Source organism: Protopterus annectens, chromosome 16.part0 (genome assembly GCF_019279795.1).
Source record: "Protopterus annectens isolate FY-2018-M chromosome 16.part0, PAN1.0, whole genome shotgun sequence".
Taxonomy (NCBI): domain Eukaryota; kingdom Metazoa; phylum Chordata; order Ceratodontiformes; family Protopteridae; genus Protopterus; species Protopterus annectens.
Window position 1 is genome coordinate 3131680 of NC_056750.1, and position 25554 is coordinate 3157233.

General features: G+C 43.3%; 1 long non-coding RNA gene and 1 pseudogene across 1 annotated transcript in view; both read left to right on the forward strand.

Annotated features, from left to right (window-relative positions):
- Positions 1-25554, forward strand: part of LOC122790801 — a 1149194-nt gene that overhangs the window by 94450 nt on the left and 1029190 nt on the right. The gene's annotated exons all lie outside the window — the stretch shown is intronic.
- Positions 25155-25308, forward strand: LOC122791138 (annotated as a pseudogene).

A 25554-nucleotide genomic window follows, 5' to 3' on the forward strand; every position in this document is an offset into this window, starting at 1 on the left:
GCAGTCCTCACCAATGTCACACTACCCTCGTACATATCCTGTACCACTCTTACATACTTCCCTGCCACTCCCAACTTCCTCATACAATACCAAAGCTCCTCTCTAGGCACCCTGTAATATGCTTTCTCTAAGTCCACAAAGACACAATGCAACTCCTTCTGACCTTCTCTGTATTTCTCCAACAAAACTCTCAGAGCAAATATTGCATCTGTAGTGCTCTTTCCTGGCATGAAACCATACTGCTGATCACTAATCATCACCTCCCTTCTTAACCTAGCTTCCACTACTCTTTCCCATAACTCCAAGCTATGACTGATCAATTTTATCCCTCTGTAGTTACTGCAGCTCTGCACATCACCCTTATTCTTAAAGATAAGTACCAAAACACTTTTTTCTCCACTCCTCGGGCATCCTCTGACTTTCCAAAATTTCATTAAACAATCTGGTTAAAAATTCCACTGCCATTTCACCTAAGCACCTCCATGCTTCCACTGATATGTCATCTGGGCCAACAGCCTTTCCTTTCTCCATCCTCTTCATAGCTGTCCTTACTTCCTCCTTGCTAATCTGTTTCACTTCCTGATTCACTATCCCCACATCATCCAACCTTCTTTCTCTCTCATTCTCTTCATTCATCAGTCCTTCAAAGTACTCCTTCCATCTACTCAATGCACTCTCCTCACTTGCGAGTACGTTTCTCTCACTATCCTTTATGACTCTTACCTGCTGCACATCTTTCCCAGCTCTGTCCCCCTGTCTAGCCAATCGGTACAGGTCCTTTCCTCCCTCTTTAGTGTCCAGTCTCTCATATAACTCTCCATATGCCTTATCCTTAGCCTTCACCACCTCTCTCTTTGCCATGCGTCTCATCTCCTTATACTCATGTCTACTTTCTTCATCTCTTTGACAATCCCACTTCTTCTTCGCCAGCTTCTTCCTTTGTATACTCTCCTGCACTTCCTCATTCCACCACCAGGTCTCCTAGTCCTCCTTCCTCTGTCCAGATGTCACACCAAGCACCTTTCTAGCAGTCTCCCTTACTAGCTCTGCTGTAGTTAGCCAGCTATTCGGTAACTCTTCACTGCCTCCCAGTGCCTGTCTTAACTCTTCCCTGAACTCCACCTCACAATCATCCTTTATTAACTTCTACCATTTAATCCTTGGCACTGCCTTCACACTCCTCCTCCTCTTCTTGATCACCAAAGTCATCCTACAGACCACCATTCTCTGCTGCTTAACTACACTTTCCCCTGTCACCACTTTACAGTCTCCAATCTCCTTCAGACTGGCCGTGATACATAGGATAAAATCCACCTGTGTGCATCTTCCTGCACTCTTGTATGTCACCCTATGTTCCTCCCTCTTCTTAAAATACATTTTCACCACAGCCATGTCCATCCTTTTCGCAAAATCCACAATCATCTGACCTTCTGCATTCCTCTCCTTAACCATACCTACCCATCACTTCCTCATCACCTCTGTTCACTTCACCAACATGCCAATTGAGGTCCGCTCCAATCACTAGTCTCTCACCCTTGGGTATACTCACCACCACTTCATCCAACTCATTCCAAAATGTTTCTTTCTCATCCATCGCACATCCAACCTGTGGAGCATATGCACTAACAACATTCATCATTACATCATCAATTTCAAGCTTCATAAACATCACTCTATCAGACACTCTCTTCACCTCCAAAACACTCTTGGCATACTGTTCCTTTAGGATAACCCCTACCCCATTTCTCCTGCCATCCACACTATGATAGAACAATTTGAACCCGCCTCCTATACACCTGACCTTACTTCCCTTCCATCTGGTCTTTTGCACGCACAATATATCAACCTTCCTTCTCTCCATCATATCAGATAGCTGTCTCCCTATACCAGTCATACTGCCAACATTCAAAGTTCAGTTCCTACCCTCACTACTACACTCCTAACCTTCCTCCTCTCTTCCTGCCTTTGGGCATGCCTTCCCCCTCCTCTTCTCCTTCAGCCAACAGTAGCCCAATTTCCGTCAGCACCCTGTTGGCTAACAGTACTGGAGGCGGTCATTGTTAACCCGGGCCTCGACCGATCCGGCATGGAAATATGAAATATTCTCCACATAAGTAATTTGGCAGAGGTTTTACGCCGGATGCCCTTTCTGACGCAACCCTCCCCATTTATCAGGGCTTGGGACCAGCACAAAGAAATGCACTGGCTTGTGCATCCCCAGTGGCTGGGTTGACAATGGGTTAAAATGTGACAGATGGTCCAATGATAGATCTTTCTACATTTGGAAAAATGTTGTGTATTGTTTCTGTAAGCACTGTAAACATAAGCAATTATGGGTGACAACATTTTGTGTGATATTTTTTTCTTTTGTTCCTTCTTTCTTCTTTTGCTCCATTTAAAGACTTGCTGTTTTAGAGTTGACTAATTCGTTCAGCACTGTTTTTTTTTTTTTTTTTTTACTAGCGAAGCTGACAGCTGGTGTATTTGTATAATATTTGCTACCTAACTCTCTCCACCTGTCCCCATGAGGATTACGTTCAGTTTGTTGTGGCTGGCATGCTGTAAATGTGCATTTGAGAAGTCTTGTCCTTCAGTTAGTGCTGCAGTGTATTAGTGAAACAGAACATTCACATACATACTGCTGGGAACATGAGGGTATCATTTTTCTCCTGTGCCTTAATCATAGCATCTTGACCTACTGGAATTTAGTTTAAAAATCGATTTGTTTATTTTATTTCCATGATGTGTATTTGCTTTTTTGGCATTTCTTTTTGTTGTCACAACATGATGTTCCTTAAGTTGCTATGTCGCTTTCAATTAGCTGAACTTCTCTGTTTTTACACAAATCATTATCTACTTGCAATAATAACTGTATTAGCTGTGGTACTTGCTTGGTGATGCTACCTTCAGAGGTACTTCTTACTGTATTATAACACACATGCAAATTGTGCCACCACAGATGGGGAGTGTGATATGACATAGGTAACCAAACATTTCTCACAGGTATAGACTGAAACAACCAGTACTGTCTTTAAATTTGTTGTATGCTGTACAGGCGTTACTGCTTCCAGTACCATAGCTGTACCACATTGATGTGCAACTACATGTATGGTTTCAGAGCATCTTAAGGTCACCTATCCACCCCCCATCCCTGGTGTTCTATTTTTCCACCCCAACCCGTTACATTGTTCTCCCCTCTGACTGAGAGTTAACTGACGTTGTGCTGTGATAGGTTTTGATGCTGTTGTAATTCACAGATAGAAGTAAACTTGCAAATTAATTTAGTTTATCTTGAAAGGTATCAGTATTTTGGGAAGATTTAAACGTATTAAGAGGGGGTGGTGTTATCACTTCTTTGTTATCTGATATTTAATAGCCTAGAGGGATTCCTCTGTACTTTAAGTGCTAGCCACAAAGTTTGAGAAATCATTTTATGCTCAACTCCTGAGAGACTTGCTTGGCTACAAACATCTGCATTAGAAGCTGAGCTAAGTGAAACTTGCAGTAGTCCATTTTAATATTCTGTTAAGTACAAACTTGCAGTTTTAAAAGTACTGTATTTTCATTGCCTCACAGTAAGACGCTTTCCGGTTCGATTCTCAGCTAGAGCGTCTTCTGCATGGAGACATGCGTGAATGGGCATACCTTCATTGAAGGTTGTGCGTCAGGGCTGGTAACTCAGCACGTAAAAATCAACTACAAATCAATAGTGGACCGGAGTTCAGCTGTGGCGACCCCTAACCGGGAAAAGCCGAAAGAAGACTCTGTTTACTAATTGTGTGTTTCTGAACAGTACGCTCTGTCTCTCCCTGCAGTTAGTTTCCCACCCTCCTTCCCTGTTTTTGTGTTGGTATTAGTGTTGCTGGCTCTAGAATTGCCCGCCCCTCCTGTAAGTCTGTATTAGAACACTCCTCCTGGGTCCATCTCATTTGCTCACTTAGCCAGGTACAGTGAGATCATATTCTGAGTCTAGTGTTCACTCTACTTAATATAGACAGTAGATTTAAGAAGGCAAAAAAAAAAATAATAAAAATAAATAATTTTTTCATTTGCTTTTACTGTAATTGTCTTTCCTCCTACTTTATTTTGCTTTTCTTAAAAGTACTCAATTTTATTTATTCTGCTGCATTTATTACTGCTTGGTAGCAGCCTGATTAAATTGTAACTGTTATTCTGTCTTTTGGTTTAAGCACTTGGGCTTCATACAGGCTGTTTTACATTAAGAAGGTTTGTGGTCTGCACTGTTGTGGCAGGACAGGTAACTTACATCCTTCTAAGCTGGGAATTGCTGATTGAAGGCCCAGTGTCTGCTATTCTAAAAGTGTATTGGTTCTGGCTTAAGCACTTGGGCTTCAGGCCAGTTATTCTACATTAAAAAGGTTTGTGGTCTGCACTCTTGTGGGAAGAGAGGCTGGATTCTGCCCTTCTGAGCTGGGAATATCTGGTCACATGCTTATTGTGCCTGCTTATTTGAACTGTTTCTTTCTGAAATTGGTGCGGCTTGTTGCTGTAGCATAGACCAGATTTAGGCCTGCTGAATCTAGCTTTGTTTGTATAACTTGAGCACTGATCCAGGCCACCTTTTTTGGAGAAGGTTCTCCTGCACCCTAGTAAGCAGGGGTGTGCAGGTAGAACTTGTCTGATTGAAGACTGCTGGAACAGGGCTCAGTTTTGAGCTTTTTTTATGGTTAATTGGGTAACTTGTTTAAATCAGTTTGTTTGTTTTCTATTGTATATATATATATATATATAAATTGTACTTCATTCATCTGCTTTTACTGTATTTGTGTTTCTTTCCACTTTATTACTAGGGGCACTGACTACAACTCTGATCTGCAATATATAACAATAAGTATCCTTTTCTGTGCATTTCAAGTGTTTTTTGAGTGTATCTGCTTTATTTTATATATATATATATATATATATATATATATATATATATATATATATATATATATATATGCTTGTTTCCTGACTTTCTAAGCTAGTATAGTCCAGTTTTCAGGTTAGGGCTGTGTTACAAGTCTCTGTGTTTGCCCATACCTTACTTGGATAGAAGGAACTTCTGTGTTCACCTGTGAGAGAGGGGAGCTTTGAGCAGCCTGTCTGTCCCTGGAGGAGTGGTTTCAGCCCAGAAATTAGTAGTTTATTGCCCATTTTGGGCTAATTTCAATCTCTTTCATTTCCCTGCTATAAATACTGTATTTGCCCGGTTTTGCGCACTGGGCAGTGCTGGTTAGCTAGGGTAAAAATATTCCCGGCTCCAGAAAGTCTCCTCTTCAATTTTTCCCTTGAAACTAGACAAACTTTCAACTTAAGCACTCAAGCCACTCAAAACTTATAGCAAGCACTTATAAACCCTAGCACTAGACCCTCCTGTGCTGTACAGAAGGACAAGGCTCTCTATTCGACCTTACCAGCCATCCAGTTAAACAGTTCACTGTACCTAACCAGGCATGTCCAAAGGGCAGTTTTAGGTGTACTCTCCAGTCCAACTGGTGAATCTGGGCATTTTGAGGCAATGTTACAACTGCCTCATGTACACAGACAACCCCCTCCTCCTACCACCAAACACTAATACATGCGACAGATGCAATTATACAGTCAAACTGGAGGCTAAGCTCTCTCAACCCAAGACTGGATCAGACAGTCAAGAGGAGAAGGGAAATACTTGCATCACGCCACCAGTCTCACATAAACCCATTAAAGCAGCACTGGAAAAAAACACACATAAATACATGAAAACATACTTGGAGGCTCTAAATAAAAACCTGCAAAACCAACAGAGACCTCCAAACCAAACATTCAAGCAACTTCCACCCCCCAACAGAAACCATGAAACACATACATCACAAAACCAGTGTGCCATGCAATCACAGCCCTTAAGGCAAAATAACATACCCAATATACTAGTAATAGGTGACTCTCTAGTCAGGCACACTGACGTCCCACTCACTAGGCTGAATAAGGAGAAGGTTACTGTTAGCTGTCTGTCGGGTGCCAGGATATGCCAAATAACACAAGCACTCAGGTCACTACAGAACAAGTACAAATATGACTCTGTCATTGTCCATGTTGGAGTGAATGACATGAGCCATACCTCTCTGGATTGCATGAAAAGAGACATGGAAGAACTCTCTGATCACATAGCCCAGGCCAGTATGACCCTGACCCTGAGTAGCATCCTGCCCTCACCAAGAATGATACCACGGTATAAAGAAAAAAATTCTCAATTTCAACAGTTGGCTAAGTTTCTGGTGTCATTCAAAGTGGATCCAGTGTCTGTCTGCCTGGGATGACATGGTCGACAAGCCATGCTGTTTCGCTAGAGATGACTTGCACCTGTCACCCTTAGGCTTTCGAATACTGGCCAAGGCTCTTGCCACCCCCATAATGCCTTTTTTAGGCAAGGGTCAAAAGACAAACCTACTGCCGTAAATAGCACAAGTAACAAAAAACTGAGGGTAGTGCTACTCAATGCCAGAAGTCTGAACCTCAAAATGCATGCACTCGAGGCACTCCTCAGTATGGAGAAAGTCGATATCTGTGCAGTAACAGAAACCTGGTTTAAGGCTCCAGAGAGCACCCAGGTACTACCAGGCTACAACTCATACCATACATTTCGGCCGCAGAACCCAAACCGAAATACAAAAGGCGGGGGCGTATCCATATTCATCAAGGATACCCACACCTCCAGGTTAGTGGCACAGCACGATGCTTCAGAGAACATCCACGTGCAAGTAACAATGGGCAAAACTGCAATTCAAATTGTAGCTTGCTACAGATCACCCATCATGTCTCAGGACCCCCATTCTGCGTTTCTGGAAACATAAAGGTCCTATCAAGCACCCTAATATTGGTTGATTTCAATTATCCAAACATTAACTGGGAGAACTACTCAAGTACTAACTCCCTTGCCCAACATTTCCTAGAATTTATAAACTCAAATGCCCTGGTTCAACTGGTCAACACTCCCATCAGAGGTGACAACATATTGGACCTGGTCATCACCAACATGAGCGACCGGTATTCCACACTGGAGGTCAACCCCTCGCTGATTAGTTCTGACCATAAAGAAATTACTTTGGATATCCACATTCTGCCCCCACCCCCGGACAAGAAAACCACCGTGAAAAACTTTTCAAAAGCTAACTTTACGTTACTTAAGACCGAGGTGGAAAGTTTCAAAGCCCCCATGCTGAAGGATAACGGTGTCCAAGTTGCAAAATTCTTTACTAATGCATTCTACGGGCACCTACAAGAATGCATGGAACATGCCATCCCAAGCAAAACCAAGACTCACTCCTCCAAGAAAAGGAAACCAGTTTGGTGGACTCCTGCCATAAACAAGCCATACAATAGAAGGAGGAAACTAGTACAGAAAATAGTAAAATAAAAAGAAGAGAAGACATCCCTGATCAGTATCAGCAAGAAACTACGATCCCTCATAAAATCATCCAAGGTGAGCTTTGAAAGAAAAATTGCCAAGGACTCCAAAAATAACCACAAGGCATTCTTTAGCTATGTCAAGAATCTAAGTGGCAATGCTCAGATCTGCTCGGAGTTAGTGCAGAATGGCACAAAATACACTGAACCAACCGATATTGCCAACATCCTGGCAGACAGGTTCAGTGCAAACTTCACTCCCCTCTCAACCCCAAGAGGGCCCATAACCATACCAGAAGAATGTAGAGTCCCAGAAATCACAGACACTCAGGTTAAAACAGCCCTCTCCAAAGCCAAAAACACAGCATCAATGGGACCGGACGGTGTCCCAGGCTGCATCCTACATGAGCTCAAAGACTAACTAACCCCTCACCTAAACACACTGTTCAAACTCAGCCTCTCCACAGGCTACATACCCATAGAGTGGCGCACAGCAGCGGTTATTCCACTCCACAAAGGTGGAGCCACAACAGACCCCAGGAACTATCGCCCTATAAGCCTGATTAGCTTGGTCTGCAAGGCTATGGAGTGCATCATCATGGAACTCATTAACAGAGACATTGGGAACCTCCAAACACTGGACCCTACCTAGTTAGGCTTTGTTAAGGACAGATCATGCCGCCTAAACCTGGTGGACTTCTTTGAGACAGTTATCAAGGCTATAGATGAGGGAAAGGTGGTACACACAGTCTACCTAGACTTCACAAAGGCCTTCAACACCATTCCCCATTCTGGTATTATAGACAATCTCACCAGCCTGAACATAAACCCCTACGTCACAAGATGGGTTGCCAACTGGCTCACGGACAGAACCCACATGGTGAGAGTTGCGGGAGCTAGGTCCGACTCTAAATCGGTTACAAGTGGAGTTCCCCAGGGCTCAGTCCTAGGATCCCTCCTGTTCGGCATATACTTCTCAGAGGTACAGGCAAGCACAGGAGGATTATGGCTGACCAAGTTCGCAGACGACTGCAAACTAGGGGCTATAATTGACTCTCCAGCTGACACAGACATCCTCCAAAAGGGTCTCACTGAGATGGATACCTGGTGTCAAAATCATGGCCTCAAGCTAAATGCCAAAAAGTGCATAGTCATCCCCTTTGGATAAAACAAAGTACCCACAAACTACCACATAGGTGGAAGTCCCCTAAATATGGAAGACGTAATAAGGGATCTGGGGACCCAAGTAGATAATAATCTCACCTTTGATAATAACATTGCCAAAGTGGTTAGAAAATCCTTCTACGTGGCCGACCTAATCACAAAAGGGTTTGCATCCAAATCAAAAGAGGTGATTGTGCTCCTCTACTCATCACATCAGACCCATTATAGAGTACAACGCCCCATTTGAGATGTACCTTACAAGACACCTGCAACAGCTGGAAAGACCACAGAAGTACCTCACCAAGAGGATCACTGGCCTCAAACAGATGCCCTATGCAGCTCGACTGAAGAAATTACAGCTGTACTCGGTTGCATACCGCCTACTCAGAGGTGATCTCTGCCTGACATACAAGGCCATGTCCATCCCAGAATTGATGGACATGCTCCACCTAAAGAAAACCTTATCCCCGTGAGCCACATGCTCTAGGGATCTAAACCTCACCACAACAATAAATAGGACATGCTGGAGGGATAGATTCCTGTCCCAGAGACTTCCCATGCTTTGGAACAAGATCCCAATCTACATTAGGCAGAGCTCCTCGCTAACACTCTTCAAAAGAAATCTTGACGAGTGGATGGGAACAGAAAGTTTACCTCGGGGATCACTTCAGTGGCTATGCTGGACAGAGGCACAGGGAACTAATCTAAGGGGGCGGCGAAAGCCAACACATTCTGGCTAGGCTTATAAATGCCTTCGGGCAGATAGCCTAGTACCTACCTATGAACCTATTATCCTAAATGCATATTCCAGGACCATTATTAACAGATTACTTATTATCTTTTAACTTACTGGGAGTTGTTTCAGTACAAAAATACCATTTTAACATGAGCCTTTAAGAATGTGATCAAACCAGTTGTTTGTATTGTTGACAATTTCAGCAGGATTTTTGTGTGAGTCGGGTATTTCAGCAGTCTTTTTTGCTTAATCTTTGAAGAGTACTATTACAGCTTTGTGTTTCTTTGACTTAATAACAAACATATTATTATGAAACCAGGTGAATCTTGTCCTGTGGTCTGCTTCTAGATTCTGTTGCCCTTTTTTATTTGATTTGGCTACTTTAAGAAGAATGAGGCTGCATACAGAGTGCTTTTAGGTTCTGGCAACACCAATGTTAGGTCACTAATAAACAAGAAAAATAGTACACACTCGATAAATGATCCCTGTCAAATCACCAGTCTAAGGGAACCATCCCCTGAGCTGTGAAAGCCACTACTGGCATTTGAAGTTAAGACTTTCAAATAATTTAATTATTCCCTCACCAAAAGAGCATTCTACAGAGGTTCTCCTATGAAATTTCAACTTCCTGAAAGCTGACACTTCAAAAGAACAAAAAAATGACAGAAAATTGAGAGAGCAAAAAACTCATTTTTCTTGCTTTTTTAATGGGGGCAAGCTCCTCTGCACCCCCTGATGTGGGGAGCAAGACCCTCATACCCCTCAAACATATATATGTCAACTTCAAGGTTAGATCACCAGCAATGATTTCCTATGGAGAAAAGCAGTCAGCATTATGCCGTTTGAATTTTTTCTGTGAGCTGCTGAAGCTCAAGGAATTTCAAGACTATGTGGGGAAGCCTTCTTGTGTCTTTCGGCTTTTCCCGGTTAGGGGTCGCCACAGCGGAACTCCCGTCCGCTAATGATTGGTAGTTGATTTTTACGTGCCGAGTTGCCAGCCCTGATGCACAACCTTCAACGAAGGTATGCCCATTCACGCATGTCTCCACGCAGAAGACTCTCTAGCTGTGAATCGAACTGGACAGTGTCTTACTGTGAGGCGACAACGCTACCGCAGCACCACCTACTACAGATTCAAAACTCATTTCTAGATCTTAGATATGGCTGTGGTGAGGAGACCTTTCTCCGTATTAGAACAGGTAATATTTGTAAGACTGTAGGTAGCTCTTTCTCTACTATAGGCTTTCCTAAAGCCATGGTGTTTTTTGACAGGAAGCCATACTTGTTGAGGTGTTACTTGAGTTGGCAGTAAACTGTTTTTGAGTTTTATTAATGGTCATACATTGGCAAAGGAATCAAACTCATGCATGTATAAGGTTTTACATTTTAGAAGAAGAATCAGATAGTGTTTCGATTGAAGAGAAACTATTCCAAGGATAGGTTGAATATATGAGCAAAGATTTGGCTGTAATAAGAGTGGTGACTTTAAGAAACTATGTTTACATAACTACAGATCTGGGATTACTGTGTAGGTCTCATTTTTCTAAAAGTTTTCTGATTTAATAGCAACTCTTCTGAAATGAATGGGGAATGACAAACAGTCAGTGGTAATAAGCAGGTTCTTTGTTTAGGCTGGTTCAGGGTTGGGAGCTCCATTATCTTTGTTGTAGTTTTGATATCTTCTAGCAAGATGACTGCTGTGCTGTGTGTGTGGCTTCTTAGAGTTTAACTTTCCAACAATAGTCCAATTTACTTGTCCTCTGCTATTGTCTGACTCTCCAGAATGCTTTGGCATAATTAAAAGGTGATTTTGTTTCTTAAAATAGATGGATTTGATGTCCTTCAAGAATGCAACTGCAGTCATAACATATGGGTTGTCCTGCCTCAGGCAGCCCACGGTCGGCCGGATTCCAAAGTCTGGGTCCGACGTCGGCTGATGTCGCATTTCTCTCCAACGTCAGAGCGGCTGGAATACATAAGCATCAGCCGACGCCATTTTCTTCAGTCTTTCTTGCCGCGCGGTGCCCGAAGCAGAAGCAGTTCGCAAGTGCCGGTCGGTCAACTCCTGTATTCTTCGAATCCGAAGTCATCAAAAAAGCTAAGTACCCCGTTGGGGACCTTTTCTTGCCTCAGCCGATGTCAGAAATTACTGAAAAAGTTAATAATTGTTTGTCTTGTGGTAAACAAATAAATCATAAGGATTTCCAATCTTACTGCCTTCCTTGCCTTGGCCCAGACCACGACGTCTCGGCCTGTGCCGCCTGTGCTCGCTTCAATAAGCGCACTCTCAGGCACCGGGCAGAGTTCGCTGAAGACTTTTTCGGCGAAAAATTTGATTATACAATGCCGTCGGAACTACCGACATCGCAGACTCCTAAGAAACGAAAAGACCGGGACCGACATCCTCGGCCCGCATTTTCCTCCGACTCCACGCCAAAACCTACCGCGAGTGCCCCGGTTCCCTCTGAGGCGGTTATTTTACCGCTCCGAACTGAAGACACCGCATTATCGGTACCTCCGATACCGGAGACCACACCGACGCCAGTTATTGATTTTCCTCCGGATACTGAAACCGAGGAAATGCCCATGGCCATTGCTGTGGATAAGGTCACTCCTGCACGTGGAGCTGCTAGGCCTCCTATGTCCATGTCTATTAAGGCCTACACACGTGCTAAGGCAGCCAGCAAGACCAAGCACCTTACTGCTAAAGCCTTACCTCAGCCTACTCCTGAAACACAAATCATGACTATGGCCGCAGACTTAATTTCCATGATCAGAGGTTCCCAGGCCCATCCTGAGGGAGGATCCCAGCCTCCTTCTGATAAGAGGCCCCGGGTTGAACCCTCTGACACTCTCCCTTCAGATGAAGATTCTGAGGACTCTGTTCACTCCGATAGCCAGGAAGAGCCCTTCCAGACCTATGAGGACTCGGATGCAGAGTACTCCATCCCCTCGGCCTCCCATCCTGAGGATATTTCTTTTGGTGAAGTTCTGCATTCCATGAGGGAACATTTTAAGTGGCAAGGCCAGGAATATTCTGATTCCAGAAAGCACCTTCGAACCTTCCTTAAAAAGCCCCAACACAGGCCCTTAGCTATACCTCCTGTGCTTGATGTTTTGGATGATCTATACTCTGACTCCAGTGTTACCCCTGATACTCTTCCTCCTGCTCCTGCCAAGCCTGACAGATACTATAGGGTCCCAGAAACCCATTCTCATTTCTTTAGAGCCCATGCTGTTGATTTAGAAACTATTTCACAGGGACCTAAAGGGGTTTCAGCAACCACCTCCAAAAATCCTTTGCCTTCCAACAGGGAAGCTAGATCATTAGAGAGATGGGGGAAAAAGGTCTACACCTCCACTACTTTATCTATGAGAGCTCTGAATTGCCTCTTCCATATGTTTCAATATCAGGATTACCTGTTAGATGATTTACAGAAAACAATGGCCTCTCCTGAACCTTTAGACAGAAAGTCTTTGCAGGAGGCTGTACATAATTCTCAGCAAGTTAGCAATCACTTTCTGCAGTGTGGATATGATGCATTGGAAGCTTCATGTAGGGCAGCTATGACAGGGGCGGTCATTCGTAGACATGCATGGTTAAAAGAACAACCTCTACCAGATCATGTTAAGGCAAAACTTCTTGATGCACCCTTGGAAAAGAACAAGCTTTTTGGTGCTAATGCTAAAGATGTGTTAAAGTCCATCGAGGAAAAAGCCAAGTCAGTTCAGACAGTCAAAGATTTCCTCCAGGTTCAGCCACCCAGATTCAGCAGGAATTGGCCTTCTAAAAACTGGTCCTTTCCTAATTTTGAAAGATTTCAAAGGGGTAAAAACAGGCGTGGCCGAGGAAGAGGGCAATACAGAGGTGCCTACAGGGAATGACAATGGCAACCAGCAAACCAAAGAAGTGACACAGGGGTCTCTCCTGCCCCACAGGGACAATCTCAATGACTTTCCTCTACTTCCGCTGACCAAGGAGCAAATAGAAGCTCCTTTGGGCGGAAAATTATCTCTGTTTTCAGACAATTAGCACAGATTGACAAAGGACAAATGGATTTTGGACATTATAGACCAAGGTTACAGGTTCCACTTTCATACCTTACCAAGAAAACAAGGCATGCCAAACCTACCACAAAGCCAGAGGGCAGAGGCTATCAAGCAAATTTCTCTGCTTGCTCAGATCAAAGCAATAGAAAGAGTTCCACAACAAGAACAAGGCCAGGGGTTTTACTCAAGACTGTTCCTTGTTCCAAGAAAAGAAACTCAATGGAGACCAATACTGGATTTGTCCGCATTAAACACTTTTCTCATAGTACCAAAGTTCAAAATGCTGACTCTACAGCAACTCCTTCCCATGCTGGGCAAGGGGTCTTGGCTGATTACTCTGGACCTCAAGGAGGCATACCTGCATGTCCCTATCAGACACAGCTGCAGAAGATACCTCAGATTTCTTGCAGGGCCAGAGCATTATCAATTCTCAGCATTGCCATTTGGCTTATCTACTGCGCCCAGAGTATTCACAAAATGCCTGGCTTCAGTAATTGCTCATTGCAGGCTCCAGGGGATCCAAATTTACCCGTACCTGGACGACTGCCTCATACAAGCGGAAGACAAACTGATTTTGACAAAAAACTTGAATTATGTCATACAACTGCTACAGGCTCTGGGATACACAGTCAACTTCCAAAAGTCAAGACTTCAGCCATCCCAGCAAATATCCTTCTTAGGAGCCAAACTAGACACAGCCTCTCAAATGGCTTACCTGACAGAAGACAAGCAAAAGAAGTTAACTCATTATTTCAAAGGTTTGGCAAAGCTCACCCAGATGACTGCAAGGAGATTCCTACAGGCCCTGGGTTACATGGCATCCTGCATTCTCCTGGTTCCATTAGCAAGACTACACATGAGAAAGCTTCAATGGTACCTAAAAAGCTTATGGTCTCAGCACAGCAACAACCTAGAGACAACCATACCGCTCATTCCATGCCTACAAAAGGAATTTCTATGGTGGGCCTCTGTAAGCCAGGCAAACACAGGTATGTCATTCAAAAAACCTCAGATAACACAGACCATGACCACAGACGCCTCAGACCTTGGATGGGGAGCACAAATGGAGGACAGATGTATTCAAGGACAATGGTCTCCAAAGGAAACACATCTGCATATCAACCAAAAAGAAATGCTGGCAGTAATGCATGCCATCAAGGCCTTTCGACAACAACTTCAGCAAGGCCACCTGCTAATACGGACAGACAACACCACTGTGATGTGGTACATAAACAAGCAGGGGGGCACCCATTCTTACCCCCTTTGCAGACTGACAATGAATCTTTGGTAAAAATCACTGAGCCTAAACATACAGTTGCAATCCCAGTTTGTTCCAGGCAAAGACAATGTGCTGGCGGACAGCCTAAGCAGGAATTTCCTAGACCCCCACGAGTGGAGGTTACATCCAGAAATCTTCATACAACTCACCTCGACATGGGGCAGGCCAGAAGAAGACCTATTTGCCTCCCACCTCAATCATCATCTACAAAAGTTCTGTTCAAGGACATATCATCCACAAGCATGGAAAATAGATGCTCTCTCATTCAACTGGAACTTCCTAAAAATCTATGCATTCCCACCTCTGCCACTGATGACCACAGTATTACTAAAGATCAAAGCAGAGAAGCCCAAGGGGATCCTAATAGCTCCAGACTGGCCAAGACAACACTGGTACCCACTACTACGGAGCATATGTCACAACAAAAAGTGGGCCCTTCCCCAATGGCCCCAACTTTTGACTCAACACAACTTCAAGACAGTATATCCCAACCTTCAGACGCTGCAGCTAACAGCTTGGGAGATCCCATGAATAACCTCAATCTATCTCTCTCCAAGGAAGTTCAGCGGATACTAACAGAAGCCCGAAGACCATCCACCAGAAAGGTTTACTCAGCAAAATGGAAGAGATTCAGCATTTGGAATACCAGCAAGGGCCATGATGCATCATTATTGAACATCCCACTCATTCTGGAATATTTGGCAGATATGCTACAGAATGGACTCTCATATTCTTCCATAAAGATACATGCTTCAGCTATTTCAGCTAGATATAACACTGATCCACCTGTGTTTTCACATCCTTTGTTAAGGCAATTCCTTAGGGGAATCAAGAATATTAAGCCACCAAGAAAGGCTCCAGTACCAGCTTGGGACCTCAACTTTGTCCTAGAAAAACTGACTCTACCTCCCTTTGAGCCAGCAGCTTCTGTGGACTTTTTTCATGGAAGACAGCTTTCCTGTTGGCAATTACCTCAGCAAGAAGGGTTTCAGAACTACAGGCCCTAATGGCAATACCACCGTTCATAATCTTTCACAGAGACAGGGTCTCCTTAAGAACCAACCCTACCTTTATGCCAAAAGTGGTATCTAGGGTTTCTTTAAATCAAGCTATTCACCTGCCTACTTTCTTTCCCAATCCTGAGAGCAAAGGGGAAAGACTGCTGCATACCTTGGACATTCACAGACAACTTCGCTACTACCTGGACAGAACCAAGACCAGTAGGAAGTCTGATCAGCTTTTGGTAGCTTACGCCCCTGGAGTACAAGGAAAAGCAATTTCCAAACAGACTATTTCAAAATGGATTGGACATTGCATCAGATTTTGTTATTCCTTCCATGGAAAAAGTGTTCCAGCCAATGTCAGACCACACTCCACCAGAGCTACAGCCACCTCTACAGCATTCTTAAGAGGGGTGCCTACAAAAGACATTCTAGAAGCTGCCACATGGAGCTCCGTGCATACATTCTCCAAACACTACAACCTCCCTTTATATTCCAGATCCAGAGCAGGCTTTGCTACGGCAGTCCTACAGGGTTTGATAGCCACACCATCTCTTTCCTAGAGCATTCCACCTCCCCCAGCTAAGCTATGGTACTCAACCCATATGTTATGACTGCAGTTGCATTCTTGAAGGACATAGTACAGTTTTGTACCTAGCATAAATGTAGATGTCCGATAGATATGCAACTGCAGTCGGATTTTCCCTCCCTCCTTCCCCTCTATGCCTTGGGTCCACTCCTATCCCTGTTATTCTTAGCTAGGGATATCTGTTATGGTGTATCGGTTTATTGCTTACTTATTTGTCTGGAAACCTGTTTTTGTCTTCCAATTTGATTACAGCCTTCCTTGGAGGGCACCTGGCATCTGGGGCAAGAAACACTGAAGAAAATGGTGTCGGCTGATGCTTATGTACTCCAGCCGCTCTGACGTCGGAGAGAAATGCGACATCAGCCGACGTCGGACCCAGACTTTGGAATCCGGCCGACTGTGGGCTGCCTGAGGCAGGACAACCCATATGTTATGACTGCAGTTGCATATCTATCGGACATCTACATTTATGGTAGGTACAAAACTGTACTTTTTCATAGATTGTTAATAGACTAATGTCCTTTCTAGGCCTAGCCAAGTATTTTCTGAAAGAATAACAACATCCTGTATCCAAGTAGGACATTGCGGGCCAGGCATTTATAGGTCACCTCTGTCCATAAGGGACATGTGTGCCAGGTCCAGTGTAAATTTCCTATTCATCATCCACTGATCTAGGTTGTGCTTAAACTGGGTAGTAGATGAACTCAGCTTCACATGGATGGCAAGCCTGTTCCATAGGAGGGCAGTCTCTGGGACACATATCTGTCTCTCCAACATGTTCTATTTAAGTCACAGGCAAAACTTAGGTCTCTACACCTTGCATTTCTGGTATTGTTTGAAATTCATAAGTGTGAGGTTTGTGGATGCCTTGTAAGCCAAGCATATATCACCCCCTCAGCAATCTATATGAAACTGATTGGAGGGAAAGGGCTTTAAGGCAGTCTGCATAAGTCAGATTTGTTATGCCATGTTTTCTTTTTGTAAGGTGCCTCCGAGGCCACTCTAGTTGCTGCATATGCTTGCTAAAGGTATATACCAAAGGGAGAATTGTACTCTATGATTGGTCTGATCAGGGCAAAATACAGTGGGATAATGACCTCTTTGGACCTAGATGCCATGCCCTTACTTATAAGCTGTGCAACATAAAAGTATTCCATCACCACTGTGGCCAAGTGGTGGTTGAGGGTTAGGCTATCTTTACATGCATACACAGATCCCTGACCACTCGGTCGGCTCTTGGGTGCATGTTATCAACATGATAGTTAGCCAGGATGGTTGACTTCCCAAAGGCTACAGTTATGCATTTCTTAGCATTGAGTTTAAGACTGCAGATTTGGCACCATTTGTTTGTCTGAAGTAGGCCTTTGCCTTCTTGAAGAATGCTAGTGCCTGCAGCGGAGTCAATGATAACTCCCATCTTGTAATCATTTGCAAACTTAGTCAGCCATAAACCTTCAGCATTTGCTTCCACTTCAGAAAAAAAAGATGTCAAAAAGGAATGAGCCCAGCCCAGTACTGAGCTCTAAGGGACTCTAGTAGTGACTGGCCTCTTGCTGGAGGTAGCCTCACTTATTGGGACCTCCTAGGGTCCTATCAGTAAACCAGCTGGCAGTCCAATGGGTGATAAAAAAAGTTTATACTTAATTTAGTGAGGTTGCTATTAGTGTATTATATCAAAAGCCTTGTCCAGGACTTGCCCTCATCCATTATTTTGGTCACCCTCTCAAAGAAGACCACCAGATTTAATAGGCATGACCTTCATTTATCAAAGCCGAAATGTGAAGGGTCCAGTGCTGCAAGTTAGCTATGTCCTTGTTTATCATGAAGTTCTCCAATTCAGGATGGTGCTGGTAAGTTGACGCACACTGGTGAAGAATAGTAAATCCCGCTATGCAGCTCTGGAATAAATAAGTCCTTTCTTGCTCAAAGGTTATCCAAACAATTGCCACGTTCAAGCATCCAAATAGAAATAGTGGACAAAAGGTAAAACTAAAACCAAACTGGACCAAACAGGGCCAAAAGTTTATTAAAACATTAAGCAACACGGTACAAAAATACTGCTTTTCGTCCTTTCACCATACAAAGACTTCTTCAGACAAATGGTTCTACACAAGAAACCAGCCTGTGTTATAAAGGCAATTTCAAATTCAAATTGTGCCCCTCCCCTGGTACAATCCGAATGACCTCATTTCCTGATCACAAAGCATTTGTCATTTCCTCTTCCTAATTATACACCCATTCAGTAATATACACAATTCACTTGCAAAAACAAGAATAAAGTTAAAACATTAAAATAAAATGAGTGAAAGTACAATGGGTAAAAATACACAAAAGCAAATCCACATTTCAAGTATACATTATACATTATAGTACAAAATTCTGTTAGAAGTCAACAGAATGCAGAGTTACTCATCGTTATGTCATCATTATGTTGCAAACACTCCCCCCCTCCCCCCTTACCTTTATTACATAATGACATAATGTTCAAATGCTCAAATGTGTATGTTTGGACTTGTTATTCTTGTAGCTCATATTACTTATATTTGCTTAGTGATTTTATTATTTGTGAGTTTGTGTATGCGTTCCCAAGTTTTCTTGTTTATCATGACCTTACATAAGAGGTTGTTCAGATTTATTGGCCTCTAGTTACCCAGATCAGTCGGACCTCCTTCATACATAGGAATGACTGTAGCCATCTTCCATTCCTTGGGCACAAAACCTGACTATAGGCATAAGATGAAAAGTGATTCAAGTAGACCAGAGAGCTCATGTTTCATGCTATTTAGTAAGCATCCCATAATGCTATTGTGGCCTACTGATGCAGTGTTTTTGGCCTTTATAAGTGCATTGATGACCTGTTCTCTAGTGATGGTTGGGGGGTATGTGGTATTTCCTTTGGACTTCAGAGAGGAGAGGGGGGAGAATTTTGAGCTGAACTTGTTAGTCAAAAGGCTGGCAACGGCCTTCGGTTCAGCGTGGGTGATGACATTTACAATACGTTCTGTGCATTGTTGCATATTTCCCTTAAAGTTATACACATAGCTGTAGAAAGTGTTGTGATTGTCCTTTGTCTGAGAAGCTATTTTCTTTCTTTCAAATTTAACCTTTTAAATATTAATTAACCCTCTTAGCTGCCTGTTAAGATTGATCAAGGGCTTTTAGTATGTTGGGGTTTGTTTCTCCTACACTTGGCCAAGATATTTTTCTTTTGTTTTATAACCAGTTGATATTGTGATTCCACTAGAGTGGTTCATCTTTTGAGTTTGTCTTATTATTAATACGAGTGCGCACAGCTCATTCTGTACAGCTAATAATATGGCTGTACAGAGATTTTATAAATAGCATATGATACTTTGTTTACTGGGTTTGGGGGTGCTTGGAATTTAGCCGTAGTGTCGCTTAGTAGAGAGAGGTTAGCTTTGGAATAGTTCCTAAAGGTTTTTGGTTTCACTGGATCCCAGATTTAATTTTTATTTCAAGCAATATTGCCTTATGGTCAGATATGATGGCTTAGGAACATCGCTCCTCCATGACTGAGAGCATAAGGTCAAGGATATTTGTACCACTGGTAGGAGAATGGACCAACTGTTCCAGGATTTTGGTATTAATGAAGTTTAGGAATCGCTGGGTTGTGCATAAAGTGGTGCAGGATTCCCAATATGCTGAGGGGTAGTTGAGCTCCCTGTGAGTATTATATTGGGTTAAAAGGTGAGGGACTCTAGAACATTGAGATAGATAGCATGGGTTTCCTGGAACATGGACGGGGGCCTATAGATTGCAAGGATAGTTTGAGACCCTATTTATGGTGAGCTGTACATGTATGAGTTCCAGTGTCATACACTTTAACTAGTCTGGATGTGAGTTCGTTTTTAGTATAGACTGACACTCCTCCATCTTTAGATCTCTCCCATGCAGTAGCTTGTTTAAATGTGTGAAAAGCATTATAACCTTGAACTGCTGGAGTACTCTCTTGTGACTTTAAACCATGTTGTCTACATTCTCTAGGGAGAGGAAAGCTTGCAGGGAGTGGAGTTTCTTGTTAAGACTTCCAACATTGAGCAGTACCACCATCAGATATTCCTTTCTAGGTTCAGTTTAGTTGGGAAGTTTATCAGCTTGGCATTGCCTAAAAAAGGCACTATGTGGGGTGAAAAAGATCTTTGCCAATATCCAAAAGCCCAGAAGGGATAAGTGCAGACCACCCTGGCAAAGCAGCATGGTCTGTCAACCATGTCCTCCCAGGCTGTCAGGTCATCTCCTTGGATTGATACCAGAAGCTACGCCACTTGTTAAAATCAATCATTTTCTGTTAGTAACGTGGCATAATTTGTGGAGATGGTAGTGTGCTGCTCAGTGCTAAGCTCATACCTGCCTGAGGTACATCTCAGGTCATTAACACCCAGATGGACTTGGACAGAGTCATACTGATACCTGTGGTTCAATGACCTGTGTGACTTGATGGGTCCTAGCCCTGGAAAGGCAGCTAACAGTGACTCTCTCCTTACTCAGTCTGGTGAGGGTGATATCGGTGTGCCTCACTGCAGAATCACTAATGACCAGGAAATTTGGCTGTGTGCTGGTTTGCCTTAAGGGCATAGCAGTAGAGGCACTGGATACAAAATTACTATGTGTAGCTGTGGGTGGTGCTTTAAAGGAGTGCTTATGTGATGGCTGAGGACATTTTTTTTTTACTGTGATGTGCAGGATGTCTTAGTGTTTTAAGAGGGTTACCTTTAAGTGCCTCAGCATAAGTAGTTTTCTGTGTAGGGTCTTTGCCCTGTGCAGTAGGCATGGTGCAAGTGTCACGGACAGCCTATATAGTATTAGTTTTGGTTGTATGAGACAGTTTTGCTTCCATCATTAAAGTGAACTTAAATCTCTCACATACTTCATTTATTTTATTAAGAAAAAGTGGGTTGTCAGTGTGCATGGGTAGTTGTTACAGTGCCTCAGAATACACCTTCTCAACCAGACTGACCACAGAGAGATAGTCCAAAAATGCATATGTGTAGCTACTGATCTACTAGGGAGGAGTGAGGGAAATTTAAAGATTAAATTGCTCAGTAACACTAAGAAGTTGATGAGCAACGCTCAGCTATCTGCAACGAGATGCTCTTGCAGTTAAAAGAAATGTGTCTAGACAGTAGGGATATTTTAAGAGAACTATCCTCTTTCTATTCTTGTCTCTTTTCTAACTGTAAAGCATTTACTGGTAAATTTTCATTTTCTCTCTGACTTGTCCTTTTCTTTTAACTGAATTTTTCAGATGGTAGAGCTGCATAGGCAGCTGTTCCTCATAAGCTTCCTACCCATAAGAAGACCAACTTGTTTTGCAGTGGTAGTAATATTTGGAGGAAAAATAGGCAGGCAGTATTAAAACAGTTTTCGCCAGAACTACATCTCAGTTTATGAAATATATATGAAGGAATAAGAAGGTCTCCATTTGTTTATGGAATGATCTTCTGGTAACTAAAATGGAACCACTTTTTTGATTTTAAATGTCCAAAGATGACAGTCATCAGTTATACAAAATTATTAAGGCTCAACCTTTGCACATTTCCTGAACCTGTTAGCAACACTGGGCTAAAATTAGACATGGCTGTGGTTTTAATAATCTAAGTGAGATTACATTGTCTGTTGATTCGATTATGTTTACTTCCTCCACACCAGATACGATTAACATCCCCTAATAAGATAAAGTAGTAAGTAGAGAGATCCTAGCAGGTCTTTTTCATTACCTTCTGTAGATGAGGGGGAGGATTCAATGGCTACACCCAAATGTTTGCTTGTTTCAGTCTCCCACTGCACAGAACTTGCACAATGAATCCGTTTGGGGCATCACCCATAGTTGAAGACTTCTTCCAGACTATGTTAGTGTATCAGTACTCGTAACTAGCTTTACACCACTTATAATCTTTATCCTAGTCTATTCCCTGCAGATTTTTTATATGTAGAGGGATATGTATGAAGAATTGTATATAATCTTCTAACAAAATTTTGCTTTCTGCAACATTGGGCCTAGCTTGTACCAGCCAGGTGTCAAGTAATGTTAGTTTAGTATTTATACAAGTAGTGTATTGCAGCACAATCTTTAATCCTTTATGGTTGGCTGTAATTTCATTGTGTCATTGCCACCAGTATGAGGGGGGGAATAGGGCTTGGATCTGGATTAATATCACAGCATGATGTAGTTTGATATTTAAGTGACATCAGAACAAGTCTAACTGTTCTTCTTGGAGTCTGAAATTGTTTTAGTAGATGGTGGTCTTTAATGCTTAGCGGCTGTGCATTACACTCATCCTAGCCAGGTTTGCAAACTTTGGGAGGAGTGAATAAACTGTTATTATGTCTGACTTTTCCTGGTTGATAGAAGAGTTACTGTTAAGTCTAAAAGGAATTCCATAGTCAGCAACAAGAATAAATAAAAAGATGACTATATTAAGTACCAGAGCAGTCACTAAGAGCTTAAGTGAGTGCACTGATTTTTGTTATAGGGTCAGGTGGAGACCTTCAAATTGGGGTCAGGTAATCCACCCTAAAATAAACGGGATAAATTTTATCTTCCTGCCTCAAAGAGTACAGTGTGTAATACTTTAAAGCATATAACTTTAACTTATTTGGTTTTACTAATGACAGTTATCAAGCTGGAGGTTAGTAATCCTAAAAAAATCTATGTTTATGGCTTCCCAAGTCAGGAACTCACATTAACATTCAAGGGACTGCAATGTGTACTATTTACAGCTTCATGTCTTATATAGAAGGATGATGTTAAAGATGCTTTCCAGTAGTTCACATAATGAGAGTGCCAATCACCCACTTGTAAAAGCTTTGCAGTGAGTCGCAGGCTACTGACTGCATATGAGTAATGCTTTTGTTATCCCTGTTTTAAGACTTTTGTTCCTGCAGTGCTTAGTGAGACATCATAGTGTTAACTATGTTTCTGTTATTGTGCAGTGAAAATGACGTAACATAAGAAGTGCACCAAAATGAATGCACTCCCGTCTTTTGCTTGTGGCACCATCTCCCCATAAAAGGGCTTGATCACCAGTTAAAGGAGTACTTCAATGTGTCCCTTCCATTAACAGTGCTCCCAGCTGAGGTTAACAGTTCTCCAGCCTGCTAAGAACAGCCTGGTCATTGTCTCTCCTCTCATTTTTGGATTCCCTGGTTGATTTGCTGGAATATCTTTGAAACCATTTGAAATCATTCTCCTTGGCCTTCTCATCACACACTAAGGTCTTCTGTTCAGTAAGTGCCAGAGCAGCTGCCTTTCTGCTTGTTAGTACCTACTAGTCAAATCCCGAGATCCCTGGGCTAGCAATGCAAGGAAATCCTGTTTTTTAACCTGACAGCTTCTCTCATCAGTGGTGTCCAGCAGTCAGTCCTGAGGCTACCACTATGACAAGTGCTGACTACCTTTAATGGTCACACCTCCTTGTCACTGTCTCGGCTATCAAGGCTTTGGATATCATCCATTTAGACCGTGTGTCCTTGTCCTCCACAGGTAAATGGAAGAAGCCAGTCTCATGCCACACGGAATCATCACATAGACATTCTGAGGACACTATCATTGCACGTTTGGGTTTCCCAAGCCATTTTCCCCAACTAACTTGTGAATGGTGATCATTCAACAGTTCTGCACCTGTCTTGACGCATACATGCAGAACATATGCACTCAGGTCTATTGAAATAGCTGGAAAATGAATCGCTTACCTTTGGCCAAAGGTAATCTGGTAAGTACAGTTATACGTCCACTCGTCATCAAACATGGTGCTTGTTATGGACAGTCAATAACTAGTACCAAAGTCCATCAACACGTCACACTTGGCTTCATGTTAGGGATGCTTTTCATTCCAGTCATTCCCCTTCAAGTACCTCAGCTGTTCCCTCAGTCAGCATTGAAGTGTTCAGATCTGATTATGTACCCTATCATGCATCACACCCACTGTTGCTTGTTGTATCTTTCGGCTTTCCCCGGTTATGGGTTGCCATAGCAGAACTCTGGTCCACTAATGATTGGCAGTAGATTTTTACGTACCGAGTTGCCAGCCCTGGCGCACAACCTTCAACGAAGGTACGCCCATTCACTCATGTCTCCACACAGAAGACACTTTAGCTGAGAATCGAACAGGACAATGTCTTCCTGTGAGGCGACAATGCTACCGCAGCACCAACACCGCAGTAGATCACACCCATGTTAAGAAGGCTAAATACTAAGAATGACTATTCAGCAGAAACAGCAGACTTTCTTTCTGCAGCCAGCAGATTGCATTGCAGTGACCTTGTTATTTACTGGTACAATGTCCTGCTGAGCAACACCCAACTGAAGCAAATGAATATCCACACACTTTGTCAAACCCTGTTTTGAGCATCACTTTGTATTTGACAAAGTAGAAATGGTTTTCCTTTCAGGAACCATACTATTCTGTTGACAAAATGTCATGCTAAGTTCCAAGACTGTTGAACTGGTTGAGTTCCATGTTGCCTCAAATCTTAACTGATCCCACACACGATCACTCAGGTGCTCCTCCCTTGCCCCAAGGGGACGGCCACTGAGGGAGTGCTCAGCCAGTGGTGCAGACTGCCGTATGCCCTAAGGTTGCATGCCCTTGAGGTTATGGACTCCACCTCATGGGAGGGTCAGAGGGCACAGTCCTGGCAGGGGACACTACACCCTCCCCTCCAGGAATGCAGAGCACACTGGTGTCCTCTCCCCTCGATGGCAGTGGCAGGTACCTGAGGAGAACACCCTACTTCCCGCGGGGCTTCGGTTCAAAGACCCAGAAGGTCAGTGGTTCAGCTGCATGCCAACTGCTGTGAGACTCCGTGTCGTCCCATGGCATGGGGCCAGTAATCCAGTCTGGCACCCATGACGATGCCCGTGAAACCTTGCTTGCTTGTCTCACAGTGCAACACCATGTCGACAGAGGTGCTTGCTGACAACAGTATGACTCTGAGTGGTGAATCACTCGGCTTGCGCATTGATGAAAAGCACAGCTAGCTGTAAGAACTAATGTGAACTGCAGGACACATCAATCATCGACACTTTGAGCACACTTTGTGGCCCGGGGTTAATCCCAGGGCTATGCCTATCTGAGAGTCATCATGCCTTCCATTGCCCCTTGTGGTGTCCTACCTCTGGTGAGGGCATGGATGGGGCTTCAAGGGAGCCCATCGCAGGCCCCATCCCCCAAGGGTGAGTCACGGATGGAGGATAGAAGGCTCCACCACCTGGAGCCAGGAAGCCCATGCATATCACTGATAGGAGGACAGAGTCATGTGTATGGCCCACCCCTGGAGGCTGTTGGTGGTACCACCACCCAGCCGCCCTCCAGGGGCATGGTCTGAC